Source organism: Sitophilus oryzae, unplaced genomic scaffold (genome assembly GCF_002938485.1).
Source record: "Sitophilus oryzae breed Bouriz unplaced genomic scaffold, Soryzae_2.0 scaffold_1059_pilon_pilon, whole genome shotgun sequence".
NCBI classification, from domain to species: Eukaryota; Metazoa; Arthropoda; class Insecta; order Coleoptera; family Curculionidae; genus Sitophilus; species Sitophilus oryzae.
This window is the reverse complement of record NW_022145681.1, coordinates 198,163-223,460: the sequence shown is the minus strand read 5'-3', so window position 1 is coordinate 223,460 and position 25,298 is coordinate 198,163. Positions and strand designations below refer to the sequence as shown.

The 25,298-nt window shown below is 31.2% G+C and overlaps 1 long non-coding RNA gene across 1 annotated transcript; it reads left to right on the top strand.

Moving 5' to 3' along the window:
* The first annotated feature begins 7,990 nt into the window (after positions 1-7,990).
* On the top strand, positions 7,991-9,829 carry LOC115876416. The gene is made up of 2 exons (XR_004049137.1): positions 7,991-8,136; positions 9,703-9,829. It is a non-coding gene; the product is annotated as an uncharacterized LOC115876416 (long non-coding RNA).
* The last annotated feature ends 15,469 nt before the right edge of the window (positions 9,830-25,298 follow it).

The following is a 25,298-nucleotide window of genomic DNA, read 5'->3' as shown; positions in this document are numbered from 1 at the left end:
TACATTAGATTTTTATTAAAGACGCTGGGTAATTAAAACATTGACTAATAAAGCTTGTCCACTTTAAATAAGGGGTCACGAAATATCTTCCTTGGAGTGTTTGGGTTAAGGGGTGTATAATAAATTAATCGTTGTTTTATAATAAAAACCATAAAACATTTATTTGTGAGTAAAATAATGCAATGGTTGGATATCTCTCCTTTATAATTAGGTGACTAAAAATACACTAAAATAATTAGAAAAAAAATCTTGTACTTATTTAGTAATTACGTCAATATTAATTAATTGACTCTCTAGTCTATTTTATTTTATGTACAAATATATTGTAACAATAGATCTTGTATTTTCAAATAAAACACTGGATTTCCCTCATAACTTCTTTATTACATTTTAGTACTTAAGATTACGACACAAACATGTATATCGTGCGAGCGCACGGTACCGACTGACTGCTGCGGACGCCTCACTCCCAATCTTATCTCCCGTAACATTCTATCGCCTCTGTCATAAAAACCATGCATTATGAATAATACAATCTGACATAATACATAAACCATAATTTGTTAATCATAACAATACACTATATAAACAAGGTACTCATAAAAATCATAACACTCGGCCATCCTACTTTCCGGTCGTCCTCGACTTCCCTCCTTTATTGCTTCTGAAAAGATAAATAAAAAAAATAAAAAAAAAGAGAAAAAAAAAATATTTATTTTTAAGTTTCTATGCTCGCATTAGAGCTTTACTTATTTTTAAGTTTTTATGCTCGCATTAGAGCTTTATTTGTTTTTAAGTTTTTATGCTCGCATTAGAGCTTTACTTATTTTTAAGTTTTTATGCTCGCATTAGAGCTTTACTTGTTTTTAAGTTTTTATGCTCGCATTAGAGCTTTACTTATTTTTAAGTTTTTATGCTCGCATTAGAGCTTTACTTATTTTTAAGTTTTTATGCTCGCATTAGAGCTTTATTTATTTTTAAGTTTTTATGCTCGCATTAGAGCTTTATTTGTTTTTAAGTTTTTATGCTCGCATTAGAGCTTTATTTATTTTTAAGTTTATATGCTCACATTAGAGCTTTACTGATTTTTAAGTTTTTATACTCGCATTAGAGCTTCACTTATTTTTAAGTTTTTATGCTCGCTTTAGAGCTTTATTTATTTTTAAGTTTTTATGCTCGCATTAGAGCACTACTTATTTTTAAATTTTTATGCTCGCATTAGAGCTCTATTTGTTTTTAAGTTTTCATGCTCGCATTAGAGCTTTACTTATTTTTAAGTTTTTATGCTCGCATTAGAGCTTTACTTATTTTTAAGTTTTTATGCTCGCATTAGAGCCTTATTTATTTTTTTGGTTTTATGCTCGCATTAGAGCTCTACTTATTTTTAGGTTTTATGCTCGCATTAGAGCTCTACTTATTTTTAGGTTTTATGCTCGCATTAGAGCTCTACTTATTTTTAGGTTTTATGCTCGCATTAGAGCTCTACTTACTTTTAGGTTTTATGCTCGCATTAGAGCTCTACTTATTTTTAGGTTTTATGCTCGCATTAGAGCTCTACTTACTTTTAGGTTTTATGCTCGCATTAGAGCTCTACTTATATTTAGGTTTTATGCTCGCATTAGAGCTCTACTTATTTTTAGGTTTTATGCTCGCATTAGAGCTCTACTTACTTTTAGGTTTTATGCTCGCATTAGAGCTCTACTTATTTTTAGGTTTTATGCTCGCATTAGAGCTCTACTTATTTTTAGGTTTTATGCTCGCATTAGAGCTCTACTTATTTTTTAGGTTTTATGCTCGCATTAGAGCTCTACTTACTTTTAGGTTTTATGCTCGCATTAGAGCTCTACTTATTTTTAGGTTTTATGCTCGCATTAGAGCTCTACTTATTTTTAGGTTTTATGCTCGCATTAGAGCTCTACTTATTTTTAGGTTTTATGCTCGCATTAGAGCTCTACTTACTTTTAGGTTTTATGCTCGCATTAGAGCTCTACTTATTTTTAGGTTTTATGCTCGCATTAGAGCTCTACTTATTTTTAGGTTTTATGCTCGCATTAGAGCTCTACTTATTTTTAGGTTTTAATCAGTAATGCCTTCGTTGTGTTTTATATTCAAAAATAAATCTCATAATTTCATCTTAACAAAGACCAGAATCTAATCCTTAATAAAATAATTAATAATCAAATTTCAAAATATAGCAACTGACAATACACGCCTTATACTGGCTGCTAAAGTATTTGCTTATATTAACACCATCTAAACATTTAATCCTGATCTACTTAAATTTTGATTTTTGTTTTATTTTTAATAGTAAGTAAGAATGAAAATAAGTAAAGTGGGGAAAACCTAATCCACTTTTAAATTGTTGTATTAAGAGTAAATTGTAACTTTAAAAGAACGTTCGTTCATCCTGACCTTACTAGCATCGTTGCAAATGGATGTCCCTTTTTATGGTTCTAAGGAATTGAATGTTGAAACATACAAAACTTTATATCTACTTAATAATTGTTCGCCTTAAGTGAATCCATAAAGTCAAAGAGTATTTTATATTAGACGTTAGATTTCTTTTTTTTTAATATTAGACGTCACATTATGGCAGATACTGTATTTTGTAGTACCCCAATTGTCAGAATTAATTATTTATTACAAACTCATTTGCTCTTTGATTATTGCATAGATTTCATTTAGTTTTTGACTGAAAATTTTATTTACTATGGAACTGTAATTTTTTTTTATTATTTAGAAATATTTATCTGCTAAAAGCTTTCATAAACTGATTTATTTTTCTTTTACTTCTGTTTGCAGTTTTAAATCACACTTCTCCAAATATGAGAATTAAATTCACCTTGCTTTTCATACAGTAACCAACCAAGTATATTTTCAATCGATTCATATTTTGACCCTATTTTAATAAGTATTAATGAATAATATTCCAATTATTTTTTAATACTAAAGATATTTCGTTTTTATTTTTAATTATTATTTTTTTTATTTACTATTTTTACTGAAAAGTTTAGATTCAAATAGACCACCAATCAGAACCCAGTTGAAGAGGATTGGGCCCATAATCCCCTGCAACCAAAGATCCTCAATGATCATTATCGAAGCCAAACATTAATTAATTAATATGGGTTGCAGCATTGTAACCCTGTGCTTTTACACGTGTTGCTAAAAGTTACGTGTTGCTAAAAGTATAAAAACATTTAGTTCTAATTTTTATACCTTCCTGTAAAATTTAAAATTAATTAAAACTGAAACTTTTGTTTAAACTGGAGATGTTTTTTTTTATGCAGTTTTAAATATCAAATATCAATTTACTAATAATAGTCAACTTCATGAGAGACTGGTATATTTTTTTTATAATTCCTTGTACGAAATACAGTGTTAATTGTATGCAGTAATTTGTTTGTAACAGGTTTTTTTTACCAAAGTTATTTTTTTTACCAAAGAACTTTAGTTTTTATCAATATGCTTCGAACATTTTATTAAACTATCGCAGTTGTCTTTAAAACAAAATATAGAAATATTAGAAATATTGATGATATTCTGATCCTCTTTGTTTAGCAAGTACTTAGTCATATTTAATTCTTGGTATTTTTAATTAAAAAGAAAATTTTATCCTGTAAACATACAGGGTGCAATTTGAGTGTTTTTGCTTGAACTCTGTTGTGGTTAAATAGGAAATGATATTTACTCAATTGTTTTTAATAAGAAATTATTGAGTTTTGATAAACTATATACAGCAGTCAAATTTGCAACATTCCATGAAAGCTGGAGGCAATGAAATTGATATCTGTACCTAACTGCTATTCATAAGTAATAAACATAAATTATTATTTTGTTTTTTTCTGATACTTTAGTGTTGATGAACACTACAGATTGGAAATTATATTTTAATTTAATTAAATTCGATTTTTTTTTAAATGCATTAAAAATTTTGTTAAATAAATAGTACAGAGTGAATAATGGTGTGATGACTTGAAAGGATACATATGATGGTTGAAATCAAGTTCCAACTATATAAGTAGTAGGTAGTTGCTCAATTTGTTTCTATATAAAAGAAACAGATACTTCATATTCTAAACTTCATATTCCAAATCGCTCAGCAAACTTATCATCTGTAAATGACTCTACTCGGCTGTGCTACCAAAAGAGACACCTTGCTCTCTCTAGGGTTCTAGAATCTTGATAATATCTCCCAATTCATTTATAATTTTATAATTCATGAAGCACTTTAAGTATGTCTTACATGTCACTAAAACAGATTTCAATAAAAGAGATTAGCGAATAAATCATGGAACAAAATAATAATCATTCAAAAAGTGAAGTCATATACTGTTTCCAAAGAGAACATTCAGAATAAATATTTTTTTTAGGAAGTAGAATGTTGTGAGGACATTGCGTTCAATGCTAATTTATTTTATTTTTGTTGCAAAACAGTCTGATTTCTTATATTGATAAACTTTATTTTTTTTAATTGCTATTGTCTGAAGTTACAGCTTTTGGTATTTCAAACTTCCTATTTCTTTTTATTTATTTATTTTTTTTTGAGGCCGAACAAAAGTAATTATTTAAACTTTTTATTCCTCCGACACTCTATCTTCTGGTAAAATCCTGAAGGGGGGGGCTTTACTAAAACCATAACATAAAATATAGTCAACACAACACGAAATTAATTAAATGGTTTCTTTTAAACTCCTCTGTATAAATTGTTAAACATAAAAAACAATTTTTTTGTGCATACTAATTTCTTTTTGCAAATCCAAACAAATATTATTGTGTTATGTAAAAAACTCTGTGTGTTTATCGACCTGTGTACGAACATTTTCTGTTATCAATTATCACCATATTTTTTTTGAAACATATTGTGTAACTCCTTTTATTTCTATTAACAGACTATTTTCCAAGACCGTCCTGAAAATAATAATTAGTCCCTAATTATTTTAAAAAGAACGTTATACCTTTATAAGAAACAGAAATAATTTTTGAATCATAAACTTTATTAAAACAATAATTATTTTTAGACTATATCGGTCTATAATGTTTGTAGAGACTTATTTTTGCGATTATTTGTTCACAGTGTAAATTTAAACCTTGGTGACATTTTAAACCTTCATATTGTTTAATTTTATTCACTAGAAATGAATAGCCTTTACAAAATCAATTTAAATAATTTAGACATTAAAAATTTGATTTTGCTTGTATCAAATTTGCAAAGAGATTATGCAAAAGATGCTCGTTTTTAATTTTAGTTAAAACATTTTTGTGTTATACAGGCTGTCCTATATTGATATCACTATCATTAATTGATCTGAACCTTTTATTTTATTTGATTCTGTTATCGACGCCTATGATCCTTATGATAGGCAGTCCTTTTCACGCCGTGCCTGCACCCCGTGTCCGCTGATGTTGGCGAGTAGCGGAGTAGTAGGCTTTGGAAACAGTTGAATGTCAGAGATTATTGATTTCGGCCCAGAGAAGACATTGTTTGTCAAGCTAGTTAGAATTATATTTTAAATATCAATTTCAGTTAAATATATTAATCTCCCGATTACATCAGAAGTGGCGATGAGTTTAATCCAGCGTTCTTAGGCCGTAACGGCGTATTTCTGACTTACTGACGACTATTGACTTGACTTTGACCTTTGACCATATCGTGTCGTAAATGCGTCGGTTTCGAGGATCTTTTCGGTCGTCTCAGATACGGGTCGCCGTCGGATTTCGGATATCGTCGTCGGATCGGCGAAGCGCGAAAAGAAAACCGGAGGGATCATTCTGCTAGCTCTAGTGCTCGAAGGTAATAGCGAAAAAAAAAGCAGTGCTGAAAAGAAGCGTCATATCACCCCTACAAGTTACAGACTCCAGAAGAATAACAGGAAAAGGTTGTGAGCCAACACATTATCTGAACAAATCTCTTCTAAAAGGTATTTTAAAAATGGCTAGAAAAAAATCGAGATAAATACTAAGGTAATTACCATATAAATTCTAAGGTAGTAGGTATTTTTATACAGTAAAAAAGTTTTTATGGAGACAGATTTGAGTTTAAAGTAATTGTTCGGATTTTTCGATTTCGGATTTCGGTGATATAAATCGCCTCGTGGTTCAAGAGGTCTCGAAGAGAGGGCGCTACCGTAGTCGGTTGATAAGGGTCGATTTCGCTTGCGAAAAAAGATGGCTGCGACCCTCAGCACAAACAGGCAGTTTTTCACGTAAAAAGTAAAATTTTATTGTTAAAATTAACAGTTAAATAAATATCTATCTATGGTCCTCCTGAGGAATAAAATTTCTAGAGTTATGTGTTATTTAGTATTTAGTTATGTTGAATATGTGTTATTTTATTCTCATTAAACTTCTTGATCAAGCCGAAACGTGGAACGGTGGTTTTCAAACATGATTTTTATTTTTGTGCGTAGAAATATTTTGTTGCGCTTTTTAATTAAAAATATTAAACATATGCATAAGTCGAACAGTAATTTAATAATTTCATTGTTTATTATGTAATAAAAAATATATCAGGTGTATACAGGTATATTCAAGACATTTTATGTGGAAAGGTAAAAAAAAGTCTTCAAAAGTTTTTCAGTTTTTCAGAGGTACCTCTATAGACTATAGATTATTTCATAAATGTATAATTTATATTTTTCATATATACATTTTTTTAATTATACCCCATTTTACTTATTACTTATTTTATTACTTTAAGTTTAGTTATAGATGTTATTAATATTTCAGCTACCTATATTTTTAATTTTTCTTGCATTTTACTGAAACTTTCAACCCTAGGTAGTCTAGTATTGCTATATCAGTAATATACTAGGTATTACATGAAACATGAGACATGAATGTACTTGGTAATTATCTTTGGTGAATACAAGAGAGAAATAGTAGATATGTAAAATTTAAAGTTGAACATTTATGAAATCAAACGTTTATTAAGGCATATCTAATATTAATTTATTATAGACACCTCATAATCCTCCTAGTATACACGTATTTTCGATCTAATATTTGAAAATTCATTTTAAGATGCTGTTTTTAATGTAGTCTTTAAGAAAGTTATTTTGCTTTGTACCTATTTATGTAGTTGAATAAATACATGGTTGTAGAAAAGTTAAATAGGTTCCGAACGTCAGGTTTTGCAAATTCACTTGAGAATTATATCAAAAATTCACTCATTGTAATAATCAATAATAAATATGTAAAAAGTAAAAATGAATATGTAAAAATATGTAAAAATAAAAAAAAAACGATTAAAAAGAAGTCGCCTTGACTAGGATTCGAACCTGCCTTACTACGGCTCCAACGTCATAGCAGCGTAAAGTCCTAACGCTTTAACCACGCGGCCACTGAGGACTTGAAAGAAGATTCTATGCAAAATTCTTACTTAAAAGATAATGTTTAGTGAAAGTACTTTTTTATTTATAAACATTTATTTAATTCTGTTTTTAGTATTTGTTGTTATAGCGGCAACATAGACACATTATCTGTGAAAATTTCAACTGTCTAGCGATAACGGTTCATAAGATAGACCTTTGTGACAAACGGACGAACGGATAGGGAAGTCTTAGTAATAGCCTTGATTATGTATAAATAGATGTACAATGAGGGCTTAGTACAAGCCCGTCTTCTAGGTGGCGCCTTGCCCGTTCTGAATTTTTGTATTCCCCTACGATTTTCTTTGAGGGGAATCCGTTAAACCCGCCCATCGTTCAAAAATGGAAGGGCGCGAGGTCACATCTATTGGGCCACTTATTAGCACGTTTCACCCATGTTTTACGAAAATAGCTTTATCCTTGTTTGTTTCAACTGTGACAAGAAAAAGGAAAAAGTTATATTCGCTTCTAAATTCGGCAGTTTTGTTGATCTTTCTCGACTTGTAATTTCGTTTCGTTTAGGTTATGTCTTATAAAAATAAATATTTATAAGCTTTTGAATTGAAATATACCTTAATGCATATCTGAGTAATTAAAAATTCAGTTTTTTCGTCCTCGCGAAGAAACATAAACAGTATTTGTGAAATTTGGATTAGAAACTATTATTTTATTAGTTTATTTTGTTGTGTTTAAGTGTTGTGTATTTGTACCTACTGGATAATATTTTCCAACATATTTAATTAAGCAAAAAGCATCTGTTTTACAGGTAAGTAAATACTGTTCATATTTATTTCTAAATTCATATAAATTTGTTTTAAATCACTCTTGGGAAAAAATGTTATAGAGTCTGAGATAAGTTTAATAATAAACATTTGATAGATTGATAGATAGATTAAACGATAATGCCCAGTTTGCTTAAAAGTTTAAAAAAAATACTGATTTTATGCTATAAATTGTTTCATTTCTCACTTTGCTTTTTTGGAATTGTCAGATATATTGTGTATTTTATAATTTTTCCGAGAATTTTTCTTAATAACTTGATAACGTAAAATATTGTTTATCTACAGTCAACCCTGTGTTTAGATAAAGCTTCATATCAGATTTCCTATTTTATATTTTCACTCAAATCATATTTTTTGTAAAATATGCTTGCAAAAGTAGCGTAAATTTGACAGGGAGGTATTTTTTATAGATATACAGGATGATTCAAATATATATTTACTTTTAAAGTTATTAGTTATGAGCAAAGGTTATGAGTTTGTGAAAAGAAAGGCTATATTTTGTATTTTTGCTTGATTTGTTATTAAATTGTCATTCCAAAAAATACCATAATGTCGTAGTCGTATAGAGTTCATTTTGACCAAAGAATATATTTTGACCCTTTTTGATTGAATTTTATTGTTTATATAATAAAATATATATTTAAAGCCCTCTTTCTAAGTTGTTAAAAATAGGTAATATCGACGTTTTTTACTGAACTAATTTAAGTTAATAATTAATAATTATATAATTCATATAATAATATTAAAATAGACTAAATTGTTTATTATATACAGGATGAGTCAAAACTAGATATTATATTTTTCTTTTGCTATTTCAAATGAAACACTGTATTTTTATATCATAAATCAACAAAGCTTTTATGCAACTTTTGTTTTATTAAGATCTATATCCCAAATTAATAGTTATTAAATTGTTTTCAATTGTCTCTTTGCGAATAAACATGATTTGTTTTACGCAATTTTTATTAGTAGGTTTGTCGTCAAAAGTGATGTATCTATTTATCAGCGACAAAAATTAAGAATTAGATGTCTAAAATAATTTCCTAATTATTTTTTTACTTGGCATCAGTAAATATGATTTATTTTATCGATGCAGCTGAAAATAATTATCTATTCTAAAAGAGGACATTGCTGTATAAACATCGATTATGGATTTAAAAATTATTTTTCAAACAAAGTTGGACAAAATTTTTGGAGAAAAATTGGACTTCTGTTCGAAATAATTGAGAAAACCCAACATCTAGTTTTGACGCCCCCAGTATATATCGTGCATTATAGTTGATTATACTGCAATTTATTATACACACGTAGTTTTGTTTGGTGAAAATGAAACTTTCTAAAAAGTATTCCCAATTAAAACATATTAAGAATTTCCTACATTATAATTTTGAAAGACGTTTGAGTGGGCAGACAATTTGGTCTAAAATAATCATATGTCTAAAAAATTAGCTAAAATAATCAAAAACCACTTAACACATATAACTCGCTTTTAAAAAATCTAAAAGAAATAAGTTTGTTTATTATATTCATATTTTATTAAATTATTATAGGTGTGACTGCTAAGTGGTCGTACTCGCCACTTTAACCAAGCATTGGTGGGACCTTCAGAGATCATAATGCGAATTTCTTCATACCATGTAAATCTATATACATGTATTAATAAATGCGTTTGCTTTATTAAATTTTTTTTCTTATACGGTATGAGCGAAAAAAAACGGCGTCTATTTGTTTACGTACAAATGACATCGATATTCATTTCCAAACCACCTCTGAGGCCGTTTTTTTTTATCGTATGGTATATATTTACATATCCCTTATCCTTTAATTCCGATTTATTTCTAATAATTATAAAAATAAGATACCTGATTAATTCTTCCGAAATATTATAAAATGAGATATCACGAAAGAAATAAAGTTAATTATCTCGTTTGTTTTGGGAATTCCAAAAAAATAAAAAAAAGGGTATAGAGAATCTTTAGAGACACAGTTCAAATGTTATTTTTGAGTATACTGGTTGCTTCAAAAAATGTGGCGGATACATGTTTTTTAATGCAAAACTCCATTTTTATTTTATTTTCGATTCTGCCTAAAATTCTATAACTTTTTTTTATAAATAACGTTAGTAAGTATTTACAATTTAAAAAAAAAGTAAAATTTTATTCCTATGTTACTTAACTGTCAGTTGTTTCCGAAGTTGGACTACACAAATTTGGTAGGAGTGTTTTACAGAGATGAAAAAAAAATATATTTATATGTAAAAATACTTGCAGTTAGATGCTACACTGTGTTCAAACATTTTTTTTGGCTGATCCGATATATATATTATTATTTTTTCTAGTGATTTTACAAAACCTTTCAACATTTGTTAAGAAAGTATATTAAGTACACCTATACTCAACAGCTTGCAATCTGTTCTGAATTTTATCCTTCTTTTAATTCATTTACATTATAACAAGTTGCCATATGACAAAACAAAAATTATTTATTATTAAACATTAAGTAAAGTGATTTATTTAGTTATATGACATTCTTAATAGAAGTTGAAGGATTTTGTAAAATCTATCAGAAAGAATTATAATATATCGGGTGTTTTTCAAAAGTAGCTTGATTGATGTATTCAATTAGTTTCGGTCATTTCTTGTTTCACCGGAAATGACTACAACTTTTGGTTTTTAAATGGTACCGTCGGTATTTTTTTACTTTATTTTGCAGAATATGGCATTCTCAATAGAATAATTCAATGTCAACTTTTGACTCTTTTACTTAAAAAATAGTATTTTAAAGTTCAATCTAGTAGAGTGCCATGATAATAAACAACATGTAACCGGTCGTAAAGATAACGACAGTTTGACTCGACATACGGAGTGTGTGGTACCAAATTATTTACCAAAATTAGGTACCAAAATTTATTAGGTATCAAAAAATGCTTTTCCAAATATGCTAATGAGCCACTCTCGTTTCATTAAAAAAAATTGAGTTATGATTAAAATACGAAATGGGCATATTTCAACTGACCAGGAAAAGACACAAAAAATATTAGACGACCAAATCAATTTTTCCAAAGCTCCTTGATTAATCCTTGATTAAAAAATAATGGTTTTAACACAGCCATGACACTAGATTGAATTTTAAAATGCTATTTTTGATTTAATTGAAAATGTCAAAAGTTGACATATGATTGTTGATGTCAAAAGTTGTCATTCTATTCAGAATGTCATTTTCTATCAAATAAAGTACCGTATGATCGAATAAAAACGGCGTCAGCAATGGCTATGAAATGAAAAGCGCTGTCATTTTATATGTAAATTTATATGAGAAATGTCATCGATGTTCATTTCATAGCCATCGCTGACGCCGTTTTTATTCGATCTTACGGTATAAAAAATACCGAGGGTACCATTTAAAAATCAAATGTATACATTTCCGGTGAAACAGGAAGTGACCGAAACTAACTGAATACGAATCAATCTCGATTTATGTCATATACCTACTAACATTCCCAATTTAGTTTTTTTCTCGGAATCTGAAAAAATAAAAAAGTTATAGAGGTGAACCACTTTAAAAAAAAACACTCAGTATAGGCTGTGTCATTGAAAGAGTCTGCAGATATTTTTTTAATTTTAAATACGTAGAATTAACCATTAATATATGTTGAACACCCTGTAGCATCTGCCTTAAATATCTACATAGTATCTAATATTTTTTCTTCATCAACAAATTGAAATATTAGAAAACTAGTTTTAGGTTACACCATTATACAAGGATTATACATAAAAAAGTAATAATTTTACGCAGGATCTAAAATAAAATAGGATGTTACATTTAAAAAAAAACATTATGTTAAATCCGTCATACTTTTTACAAAGTTACAGAGGTAGGTAGGTATAGTTTCATATATTTTTTTAATTATCCATCTAGAAATAAAATATATACATATATACCTAATATAATAATTTAGTATTTAACAAGGGGGCCATGAAAATCAAAATAAATATAAATCCATATCCAAAAATAAAAATGTAAATAACGCTTTTGAGGTAAAAATTCGGTTCAAAGCAGATAAGATATTTTATTCTTTACCGAGAATTAAATTCGAAGAATTCCTAGTCCCTACTTCTTTGCCAAATTCAATAGTCTCCGCCCCTTTTTACGTTTTAATTTCTGCCACCAGTTGGCAGCATCGACTTATACAGGCACATTGACTAACTATTAATATATAAACAAGGGTAATAGGGTTCCCGTTTTTACCCTTTGGGTACGGAACCCTAAAAAGAGTTCCAAAACTGACTTATAAAAAATGTCGTGTGGTTAAGAATCTGTTTCAAGCTTCTATATGATCACTGTAATAACATACATCATATAACTAACACGCGTAGCCGCAAATTAGCAAGTTAATTGTAAGTGACGGGTGTAGATTTGTTAGACGTCGACTAGGCGGGTTGAGGGATTCCTCCAAGCTAAATGCCTTTTGTCATTTTCTCAAATCCATATATCATGAGCGAAAATTGTTGGTGCATAATGGCTTTATGGCAAGATAATGGCGGATTATATTTTAGAGATTCATATTAATTGTCTTCATAACTAAAGTAGTAAGATTCTCTTCGTTATACTATTTTATTCTTAATTTATATGTCTGTACGTCATAAATTAGTTATTAATTGTTTTCTTACAATGGTTACTGCTGGTTTCAAAATAATTGAGGCAGAAATATGACGGATCTTTAATTTTATTATTATTAATATACAAGGTGGCGCACCTCATTCGCCTCGGTTGATTATACGAAAACCGAAAGATGTAGAAACAAAATATTTTATGGGTATATGTGGAGAGGGAATGTGCATAATTTAAAATTATTATGAAATATACAGGGTGTTTCAAAACTAAGATCCATACCAAAGTTATATTATTTTTTCTTATGAAACACCGGGTATTTTATTTCATTTTTGGATTCTTGAGCCCAAAAAAAAGGCATTTATTATAGTCACATATTATTATTAGTCACGGGGTTTCTAACAGGACACTGTCTCCTCAACGAACACTTCAGTAGGTTGAAGCTGAGAAACAACGGCAAATGCAGATTCTGTGGGGAAATAGGGAAACACCAGAACAACTTATCACTGAGTGCGCCGAGACGACGACCATGCAGATTCTGTGGGGACACAACGGCAAATGCAGATTCTGTGGGGAAATAGGGAAACACCAGAACACCTTATCACTGAGTGCGCCGAGACGACGACGATTCGTACCATGAACTTTGGTACGACTGATGTAGAGGATGGAGAGCTGGTCTCTGTGGAGCCGTCTCAGATACTGGCTTTTGTTAAAGCCTTGATACTGTATGGTGAGTTATAACTCGTTATAATTCAAGAAAGGGGAAACACGATAGATTTATAAGATCGCGATGAATAGCTCCCCTCCTAAACATTCTACATTCTACATGGGTATATGTGGAGAGGCAATATGCACAATTTAAAATTATTATGAAATATACAGGGTGTTTCAAAACTAAGATCCATACCAAAGTTATATTATTTTTTCTTATGAAACACCCGGTATTTTATTTCATTTTTGGATTGTTGAGCCCAAAAAAAAGGCATTTATTATAGTCACATATTATTATTAGTCACAGGGTTTCTAACAGGACACTGTCTCCTCAACGAACACTTCAGTAGGCTGAAGCTGAGAAATAACGGCGAATGCAGATTCTGTGGGGAAATGGTGATTAGCTCCCCTCCTAAACATTCTACATTCTACATGGGTATATGTGGAGAGGCAATATGCACAATTTAAAATTGTTATGAAATATACAGGGTGTTTCAAAACTAAGATCCATACCAAAGTTATACATGGGTATTATATTTTTTCTTATGGAACACCCGGTATTTTATTTCATTTTTGGATTCTTGAGCCCAAAAAAAGGCATTTGTTTTAAGGGTTAAATATGTTTAAAATCTTTGGTTTTTGAGATATTTAAACTTGTTAGATGGGTAGGTTGTAGTTAACTCTACTCATAGTAACTTTTACCCTCAAAATTTCATTCGAATCACTAAAAGTACATAGAAGAAAATTATAAGAAATCGAAAAATTATTAAGACTTTAATACCCTGTACCTACAAAACAAAGCAAAATTGGACCTATGTTGATATGAAAAATAAATCTTATTTTTACGTGAGGATGATGTTTTTTGGAAACACCCTTTATTTACTCAAACAGTTTTTTGATGTAGAATATTTACTATTTGTCAAATATAACAGGATTTAATAATTATAATCTGGTGATTATAGTTATCCGTTTCGTAATAGTTGGTTGTTAATTTCACTCTCCAATTTTCAAAATTAGTTTTTGGAAATGTTTGCCTCTCGCGTTAAAAATGTTCACATGCGGTAAGTGTTTTTAAAGCCGCACATACGTTCGTTCTCTTTGTACTAACGGTAGCAAATTTGACACTGTCCTATCGGCATGCCGGTAATTGCGTTTTACAATTTTCATTTGAAGATTAATGTTTGTATATTTACAGTGGCTTTGCGACAAGTTTCACCACACGTATCCCATTTTCGAGCGGCACAATAAAACAAAATCGCCTTAGGCGTTCTGTGTTCGTATTCAGCGTGTTCTTCGTTAATATATTATTTCTGTGAACTGGGTTAGATGGAAAGCGTCTAATAAAATACGTGAATTAAACGGGCTCTTCTATTTGTGTGAGTTATATTATTATGTATGTAGAACCATATTGCAAATTATGCATTAAAACTATGTATAGCCTAAAGGGGTAATAAATGATAATATATTAAATTAAAATTACATAAAAAAACTTTATCTACGTCAGTGAGTTAAGAAGCTCTTAACTGACGCATTTTGAGTGAGTTAAGAGCTTCTTAACTCACGCATTTTCATTGCCGCACTCCTTGTTTAGATGACTACCAAAGAGAAAAAAATATTGTAAAACATTTATTTTGCACTAAATTGGAAAAATATGTTACGAGTACCTTTTCATTTCCATAGTTGTCTACTTTTTTTGGGTGTATCATTTTTCATACTTAGAGTATGTATATTGATACTTCTGTTTCGATCTTGCTGGAAGCAATATAGAAATGGCTCTGAATGCCTCTTCTTCAATGTCAGAGGAAATACTTTCCGAATCGATCATTTTTTAAACTAGTGACATCAATATTATTTACTATCATATTGACATTGCCATGCATGGTGTTATTTGAACAAAGGTATTAAGGTAATTGATTTTTAGGATAGATATATAGTTAAGTACAAGAATTTTTAAAATTAATTGTTTGTTGTTATAGTTAGACGTAGATAAAATATTGTACAATACAGGCGAGTTAACTCCATTAAGATACTATAGTTACACAACTCGTACTACGCACTCGTTGTCCAACTTTCACGCGCGTATCAATGATGCTGTTAACTCACTTGTATCGTAAATATCTATTAAAAAATCATTAATTTATGTTGTGCATTCATTCTACTTGTTAACCACTTAGTTAGAAAATATATTTATATTTACTTGTTTTAGATGTTATCTATACTCATACGTATATTATTTTGTTATAGATTTTCACATGTCCCTGGTAAATCTATCTTTGACACTTTTTTATCATTAAAATATGTAACAGTTATAGTAACTTTTACCCTCAAAATTTAATTGGAAACACTAAAAGCACTTGGAAGAAAATTATACTAAATCGAAAAAAAAAATAAGATTTTAACCCCCTGTATCTACGAAACAAAACAGAATCGGACCTATGTTGATATAAAATAAATCTTATTTTTATGTGAGTAATCTTCCCACGAGAGGTGGCACGTTTTTTTAAAATACCCTGTATACTTTGTAATTTGTGTAACAAATCCTACCGACTGTCCCTGATTTAATATTACCCATGCCTAATTTATTTGCCAATATAGACGGCATATATATATATACACAAATAGACATGTACAATGTAGGCCAAATTTGACGCTTTTATGGGGAACACCCTTTTCTATAGTATATAGACAAAAACTAATATCGATGTCTGGAGCTCAATTTTTATCAAATACATGATGGTAAAAATCGCACATCGATATCTGTTACTATTTCGGTGTTACGGGCTGTTTTTCAAAAATATGCATTTTTAACAAATCCCTGTAACTTTTTTAGTAAAATTTTGTATTTTTAGGAAAACATTTCCAAAGCACCTTTTTTACCTAGAATTTAATGGTTTAGGTATAATTTTGTTAAAATTAATAATTTAAGAATTATCAACAGAAAATTTGAGTTTTTATATGGGATACCCTGTATATTTTTAATTCATTGAAAAGAATTTAAAATTACCTTTCCAAAAATATAACACACTTGATATTTTGGTCGATTCCTCTTCGAGATATAGAGTTTACAAAAATTCGCCCAATTTGAATAAGTAGGCTTTGAACGGGTGTAATGCAAAAAAAATTAGTTGTGAGTAGCAATTGAAACGAAAATAATATTTGCAATAGGAGATGCAGAATTTTACAACAACTTCAACTATATTTAACAACATAAACTATATTTAGCAAACCGAGATATGAGATTTTGCTACAGGTATTTGACATATCAACCGTATTCTATTATGGACAGACGGGACCGTTTTTGAACATTTCTAGCGGAATGCATTAACTTTTGGGGGTGAAAGATAATATCCACGCATAACCGCTAGCTGCTTCTAGTTCTTGTCTACATTAGAATTAGAATAAGTGGGAGGGGGGTTAATCTCTGCGACCTTAGAGATCTATTGTGTCCCCCTTTCTTGAGTTATAACTCATCATACAGTCCCAGGACTTCCTACGGAGACCCGTGTCCCTCACAGTCGAGGAGCTACGACCCAGGCCGGGTAGACGAAACGGTAGCTTGTGTCGCCTGTTGGGTTTAGAGGTAGGAGGTAGGCTCCCGACCCTTGGAGGAGGTGGTGGCTTGTATGCCACTTGCGGAGGATGGTCTCACGCAAGTGTCAGCCACCTCTCCTGTAGTTCTCTTTGGGTTTGGCCCCTTGGAACTTTCATTGTTACTGTTCCCAGTGTCGCTATGGGGTTTCCCCACAGCTTCACCGGTGATGTTTTTATTACTATTATTATCAGATCTCATAGTGTTCCTATGAGTCGCTAGGGACAGTCGGCCCACTTCTACAGAGCCCCGCATGTAGAAGTAAGGGGTAAAATACAATGGAGTGTCCCAAGGTTGAGGCTGTCCGTAGCCCCGCCCGGTATCGTTATATGTCTTGGTGCAATTCCCTGGCCACGACACTACAGTCAGGGACAAGACGATGAGTGAGATGCTTCTTAGACCAAGCCAAATGCTAGAGGGGATTCCCCCCAGCACCTGACCAGGAGCTTCCCCACCAAAGACAAGGTCTTGCATCTCCTAGGGGAAGTTGTCTACATTATACGGGCAATTTAAAAATAAGAAACCTAATTCTTCTGCAAAGATAAAAATCCATAAGCAGTAAGTCCGGCGGCCTCGACGGCCAACGGCTGGGATCTTGGTTAGCTATTCAATTGTTCTCGAAATTAGCTGCAAAACTTTTCTTATAACTTCAGCGTCCTGGGGCGGTGCCTCGTTTTACTGGAAAAATATGGTTTCGAGTTCCATTAGGGGCAGATCATCAATAAGAGGTCCAAAGCCTACTAGTTAAAAGTGGCGAACTTTTAAAAAATTTTGTATTTCAATGGGGACTATAACAAAATGTCAGGTATGCTATATTTTTGAAAAGATAATTTTAAGTTCTTTTCAGTTAGTTAAAAATATACAGGATGTCTCAAATAAAAAATCTCTTTTGCTGTTGATAACTCAGGTATGCTATATTTTTGAAAAGGTAATTTTAAGTTCTTTTCAGTTAGTTAAAAATATACAGGGTGTTTCAAATAAAAAGTCATTTTTTTCTGTTGATAACTCTTAAATTGTTAATTAAAAAAAAATTATACTTAAACCGTTAAATTCTATGTAGAATGGTGATATGGAGATGTTTTCATAAAAATACAAAATTTTCCATTGCACAAAAGTTACAGCGATTTGTTAAAAATGCACATCTTTGAAAAACACCCCGTAACTCCGAAACAGTAGCAGATATCAATGTGCGGTTTGGGCCATCATGTTTTTGATAAAAATTGAGCTCCAGACACTGTATTAGTTTTGGTCTATCCCCTATAGAAAAGGGTGTTTCCCTTTAAAAGCGTCCAATTTGACTCAACCTGTACAGAATTAGAGAAAAGTTTAAATTCCTACTAATTTTGTCTGTATCTACTAATATTTTTTCGATAAAATGCAATGAAACAGAATCTTTAGCAACGACTCTGTTTTCACCCGGTATATATTGGAAACGTACCCTTTTCTGACGATGTTTGTAAGAGTAGAACGTTTCCTGCATTTTAGCCATGTCCTATTGAGTTTGAAAATCGACGGATAATTATACATTTTTGCAATTTTTGTTTTAACAACTCTACACCACACTTTTAAAGTAATTTTACACTCTCTAATACCCACTGAAGTAAAAAGGGTCTTAAAAAACATCTAACTGATCGAAACTAAAGGAAAAGAAGACTCACTGACCAGAAAATTTCATTAAAACTTTCTAATTTTTATCCGCGTCGGCGACCACAAATTTCCACTTCAGTAAGAGATGCTTTTTCTAATGCCATTGAGGGAAAAAATGCTCGAAGGAAATCATTACGGATCTCAAGTATAGAATTAAAGACCATTTAAAGCATTACTGGATTGATATTATCATATCATACGATTGTAAATACCACTTAATAGTTATTTACAGTACAAGTGTGTTTATGAACATTACTGTAACGTTTTTAGTTCGTTACATGTCTTTTTTATATACACTACTGGCAAAGGAATATTAGCAATAGGAGGTTTTCAATGCGATAAAAAAGATGGTAAGGCTGCAAAATACGCTGCAGTGCAACAGAGACGGATAAAGTGTCTTTTCCCTACCATCGTATAAGGGAAGTGATCATAGAAGTGATACGACGAGAGAGCCCCTGCGAGAGGGGGCGCCGGGCGGGTCTTTAAGACGCTTGTGTGGAGGCTACCGCCTAGTAATAGAACAGAATCGAAAAAATAGAAACAGGACGGACAGTGTTGCCATTCAATTAAATCGAAATTATGTTGGCTTGTCAAAATCCTAAATCTTCTAATCCCATTATCTTGCCTACTTAATGAAATATTAAATAAAGTACGAAACAATTTTAAGAATGTTTTCTCTAGGCACATAACTTCTTTCTAAAAAAAAAGTAACATGCAAAACTTTGATATCATTTCTAAAATAGCAAGTGCAATTCTATGAAATGGCAATACTGTACGATCTTCCTAGCAGTCGCCCCGAAACAGGCGGTCGGCGGCGGCGCTTCACAAAGCCGCGGCTTGGACAAAGGAATTAGGCCGAAAAAAACTTTATAAGGAGTAGACGAACAGGGTTGCCGGGTTTGTTAGATTATAATTCCATACGAGAACAAAATTCTCGGTAGATCTTCAACAAAAATTAAAAGTACAGAAACGAAATAAAATATAATATTTAAGTCCAAAATTAGCATTCCTATGTGTCGTAATAATAGATCACTCAAATAAAATACAAATATAATAAATATAACAAGAATTAGAAATAGCTAGGTATATTATTTAATATTAAAAAAAATATTGAATTAAATAATATTAATATATTAATAAAAACATATAAAACTATAACAAGTAGGGATAGCAGTCACAAATTAGTGTAGCAGTCACTTTTTACCTTTGTACAAATTTTGATCAGTGATATCTAAAATTAATTTCATTTCAATGGGAAAGCTGTAGCAACTCTCAACTCTTTTTTCATATTAATATATTTTTTTGACTGGAAAATCACTAAAATATTTGTCCGAATTTAGGTTGTTTCTTAACTTAAATTTTGTTTTTTAGTTGCATTTTTTGGGGGAAAATATGGGTTCAACTTTAGTAGATGAATGAAATAAAATCTTTTCAAAAGATATCAACTTCTTCGGGCATGTCGCCAATACCGCGCCTAATAAGGAGTAATAAGGATTTTTAGGAATATCTCTGTAACTCTGCAACTAGACAGAACGATGACCTGTATGTGTGTTATTACTAAATAAAATTTAATGAAACAATAATAAAGTCAGATTATACAGATTCCAACGCGGCAGTCGCTTAATTTTTAGTCAAATAAGTCAGCTTTTTAAAAGAGCTTCTATTGTAAAAACTAAAGACGCAGTTGAATATATCGTTAGATTTTTCTTTAAATCGGTAGATCGGTAGCTTACAGACGAAACCGGTAGACCTGGCAACTCTGTGATGAACTGACGGGAGTCGGAATAGCGAGTTGCGGGGGCGCGGGAAGGGAAATAAAATAATGGCGATAAATAAAGGGCAGGGAGATGGGTATCATGAGTGGATGGGAGGTGGCGGAATTTCCGAAATTTGTTATCTTATTGGAGTTTGGCTAAGTAGACAGTCGTAGTGGAAGTGGAAACGGGGAAGTTGTTATCCATCTCTGTTTAAGCACAGACTTTTTATAGGCGTTTCATTCCAATGCATGTAATTCCTATGCCTAGAGATCCATTGCCGAGCCTGTATATTACGTTTTTAGATATTTTAGAGTGAGTTCATGCCGCCAGCATTACATACGTAAATATTAGCTCAAAGGTTCGTTTAAACGACATTAGTGAATTAGCTACACAAAGCGATTTTAGGAAATTCATCCTCTTAGAGAGTAAAATTATCTCGGAACAGTTTGTTGTATGAAAATTCCTTATTATTTGGTCTAGAAGAATGAAATCCTACAAAAAAAATTAGAAGAAATTTTTGAAATTCATCAACCAAATGGGTAAAGTTAGTAAAAATTTATATAAAACTTGGTGACCTCTGGATTATACACATAAAAATGGGCACAAGGTAAAGCGAATTTATGAAATTTATACCCTTAGGGAGTAGAATAGGGAATGAAAGTTTGCTGTACGAAAATGCAATATTATAATATTATAAACCAGACAGTATAAAATTTTATACAAGGGTTTATTTAGTGACAGCATAACGAAATATATCTTCCTCAATTATCCTTCAAAGAATAAAAATAACCTATAAAGAGAGCATTAGTGCTCTTAATAAATTAAAAAAAGATGAAAAATAAAAAACATCTATGCTCACTAGCTCTCTATAAAGAAGTAAAAAATCATTTAAATCAATGCATGAACCATTCGAGGTGTAACGCGAACGTAGTCTCGAGAAAAAGCTAGTAATTTATTAAATTATTTTATTTAACTCATTAATTTTCATTGAAAAGGAATTTTTGTAATTCGCCACTATATTAATTAAAAACTAAGAAACTCATATCAAATTTAAGTTTTGCGATTTTGACTTATACTTTTTACAAAATCTGAACACATTTTAAAAGAAAAAAAGTTTTTGATAATATTTGTGTAGATTGACTACAAGTTGTATAACATAAATTTCTACGACCGGTCTACCTAGTGGTCTGCAGCATCGCCTTGTGGTGCAAACGTGGGCCTGTTAATCTGTGACGTGACGCACAACAGCCAAGAAAAACAGAAGCGTGGCTAAGAATTTAGTAATTTAAAAAAAAGTCTTTTAGATACAGTAGTAGGTATTAAAAAGTTTTGTGTTTAAATGGGGTTTGCCTTTAACAGTTAAAAAATTATATCGTAAAGTGTAACTTTCCGTAAGAATTCTTTTTTTTTGCTTGCTTGTTTTACGGATAGGTGCCATCGCATAATTATTATTGATAATGTTTTATTTAATAATAACATTACTACTTTTTCAGTGAATCTTTAAATCTGTTGTTTTTTGTTAAGTTCGTTATTTAATCAGATGTATGTAATACACTCATATTAACACTAATCATATTTTTACGTTTTTATTCATCATTTTCAATGCCCCCCCCCGGTTGCATCTTTGGAAAGGACTGTGCATTTTTTGGTGTATAATGGAGAGCAAGTATTATATTTTGGTATTACCCAACAATAATATAACTATTATTCATATATTATGTCCATTTTAAGTACATTATTTTAACAGCCACTAATAAGAAAATATACTAGCAAAATTAGAAGTTCTCGTGAATTTTATTCAGCCACTGGCAACATACCTCCTTTATCTCGGAAAGCAAAGTATTCTAAAACACTCAGACACATTTGTGGCGAGAAAATATTACCGAATATATACCGACACAGAAGTTTGTTTCGCTTGCTACTACTGCTACCTTTAAAAGAATTGCCTGACAATGTTCTCCAATTTAGCGGAAACTATTTTACCGTTCGCATTTTTCCATAACGGCTCCATATTTTAACGAAGCAAGGGCAGGTTTGGCTCGGTTGTTGTTTTTCTTTTATCGCTGTTTCTACTTTCGATAATGCGAATTAAAGGGAAGGCATTTTTAAACGGATGAGTGGATGATAAATATTGAACGATTTTTTGCTAACTTCCTTTCTGAAATTGAAAAACGTGCCGTTTTTTATCGGTAGTAAACCGTGTTTTCTTTTTCGTGGAAAAAAAAACTTCGACAGATGTTTTTGGTTGGACAGGTGTGATCAGAGGAATTTAAAAAATACATTAAACGGGCCTACTAAATCTAAATATTCTAAATCAATCCTTTGCTAGAAATTGTATACAATTTATAATTGTATAAAAAGGAAGATATATTTTTTTTCAAGCAACTGTTAAAATTGCCTTATAGCTATCAAAAATAGTACTTTAACCGCAAGGGGAGATTGAATGATACTTTAACAGCGAGGATAGGTTAAAAACTGTATTTCTTCTCACACGTTTTTTAATTGCTTCCATTTTTGAAAATTTTTGTATTCCTTTTCATAAGTTATTCGGGATTTAAATGGAAGTAGCTTGGATACGGAGTTTGTCTCCTCAGCCTGAATATCTGTTGGTAATTTACTTATTTCGTTTTGAGCCATTTCTGGCTCCAATTCAATCAGCAATCGACACGAAAGAGAATTAAAAAATATTGACTCAAAACTGGCAACTAAAGAGACAGCTTTATTTATTTGTCAAATTACATAGAAACCAACCCCAATCCAGCATAATATTTTTTTCTACTCGTAATAAATTCCTTGAAATAATAATTTTTGAATATTTTTTAAAACGTAACTCGCTATGGAAAATATATTGTTTTATACACGACGATAAAATTTCATTATCGTCTCCCGAAACTAATTCACTCGCGATTTCATCGCTTGTAAATTAATAAGGCATAAAAATATCGGTCGGCGATAAAATACCATTTTATCGTCTTTTATAAAAAATAACTATTATTAGAACATAATGAACATAATTAAAAAATGAAAATTGTTATTTTTATCGTTGTTACCTAGTTAAATAAAGAAACTTTCTTAAAAGAGCTGAAAAGTTAGTTTACATTGGATTCTAACCTAGTGATATTTACAAAAAACAACTATACAGGGTGAGTTTCCTACGATCTTCTCTATGGGTATCTCGGAAACTACTGGAGATAGAAAGACGGTTAAATGGAGAAAGAATTGCAGTTTTGTGGAGTCATAAATATGCGCCCTTCAGGTTTTTGGAAAAGTTCATGGCTTACTAGATATTTTAAGTAATTAATCAAGAAAGATAAGAATTGGTTAATATAATATATTATTATAGGTATATCGCTGAAAAGTTTAAAAAATAGCGCTATTTTTGAAGTCATGGCCAACTATGGTTTCCATTTAAAAAGAAAACCATATGTTTGTGTAATATGTCGAGACTGTTGCTTTTTGTCCTTCTCGAGAACCTTACTTTACGCAAGCGTATTAAAATTGAATTTGTTTCGAATATAATTAGAAATGGTATGAGCTTTACAATATAGTATTAATTTTCTACAAAATATTAATTCATTTGGAAACAATTTACAAATTTAATTTTATTTCAGTTGGATTGTAATGTTTAATTATTGGTTACGAAAATATGTTATTGTATGAGCAATAGTGCTGTGCGCATGTGAAACGTGGACGTTCAATGCATCGGAAAGTTCGTGGCTAGTGATTTGGGAAAGAAAAACATTTGTAAAACTTGGAAAATAAGTTCGTCATAATAATGCTTTTATTTATTCACTATTCTAATAAAAAATATGCATTCCTTCGGCAACTCTCTATTTATTTATCTAGTAATGCTAAAACACTCTATTTGAAAGTCGATTAGAGAAAATAGTATGATTCATTGACAAGCGATGTAAATATTTGTGATCAGGTAAAATTGTGATGTAAGAGGAGGCTTAGCTTGGCGGCGCGCGGCAGGTCAGTTGTTGATAGGCCGGCCGGCTGTGTAGTGTTGTGTTTTGTCACAGAGCTGACAAATGGAGGTTGCGAGTCTTTTGACTAATATAGTTGCAAGTCGTTTGACTGTAAGCCAACGGGGTCGTTTGACCACGGTAAGAAAACCTCTTGTGACGTCCTGCCTTCGAGTTGGTCTTGAGAGTTTGAGGTCTCCATAATGTCTTCTCGATTGACGATGCGGCGTTGGGATAGTGTGCTACCCAATAGCCTATTCGATTGGGATGCGAATCTGTTTAGCGGCAGAGTTGCGTCCGGGGGAAGCCCCTATACTATTTCAGGTGACACTAGCTAGTTGTTGAAGATTATTAACCAATAGATCCGAATAATATTTGAATTAGATGGAAGATATGGAATGTGATATACTGAATAGAATATCAGTGATGTCAGTGGCTAGGGGGCGGAGTACCCCCGGGTGAGTCTTACTATTTAACTATCAATTTTATCCAGATCATTTGTTTTGTTATTTTCATGTACAATGAGAGAGTGCTTGCCAATGACCAACTAAATGGATATTTGAGGTGAATTTGCATTGTGAGACCCGGTTGAGTAAGCCCCAAAAATAGCGATTTTACACACTGAGGAAGATTTTTGGAGGAAAGAAGATAGACAACATATGGACTAGAAGAACAAATGAAGAATTAAAGCTACTATATGGGATGGTATTGGGTTCGATCCCCAGCCAGTACAGTTGCTTTATTTGTTTAAATAAAAATATTGATTTATCTAAATAGAGCGACAAGCGAGCCGCCACCTCAAGGAAGGCAATGGTAAACCACCTTGAGTATATTTGCTTTGTACAGCCTCCACCATACATCCG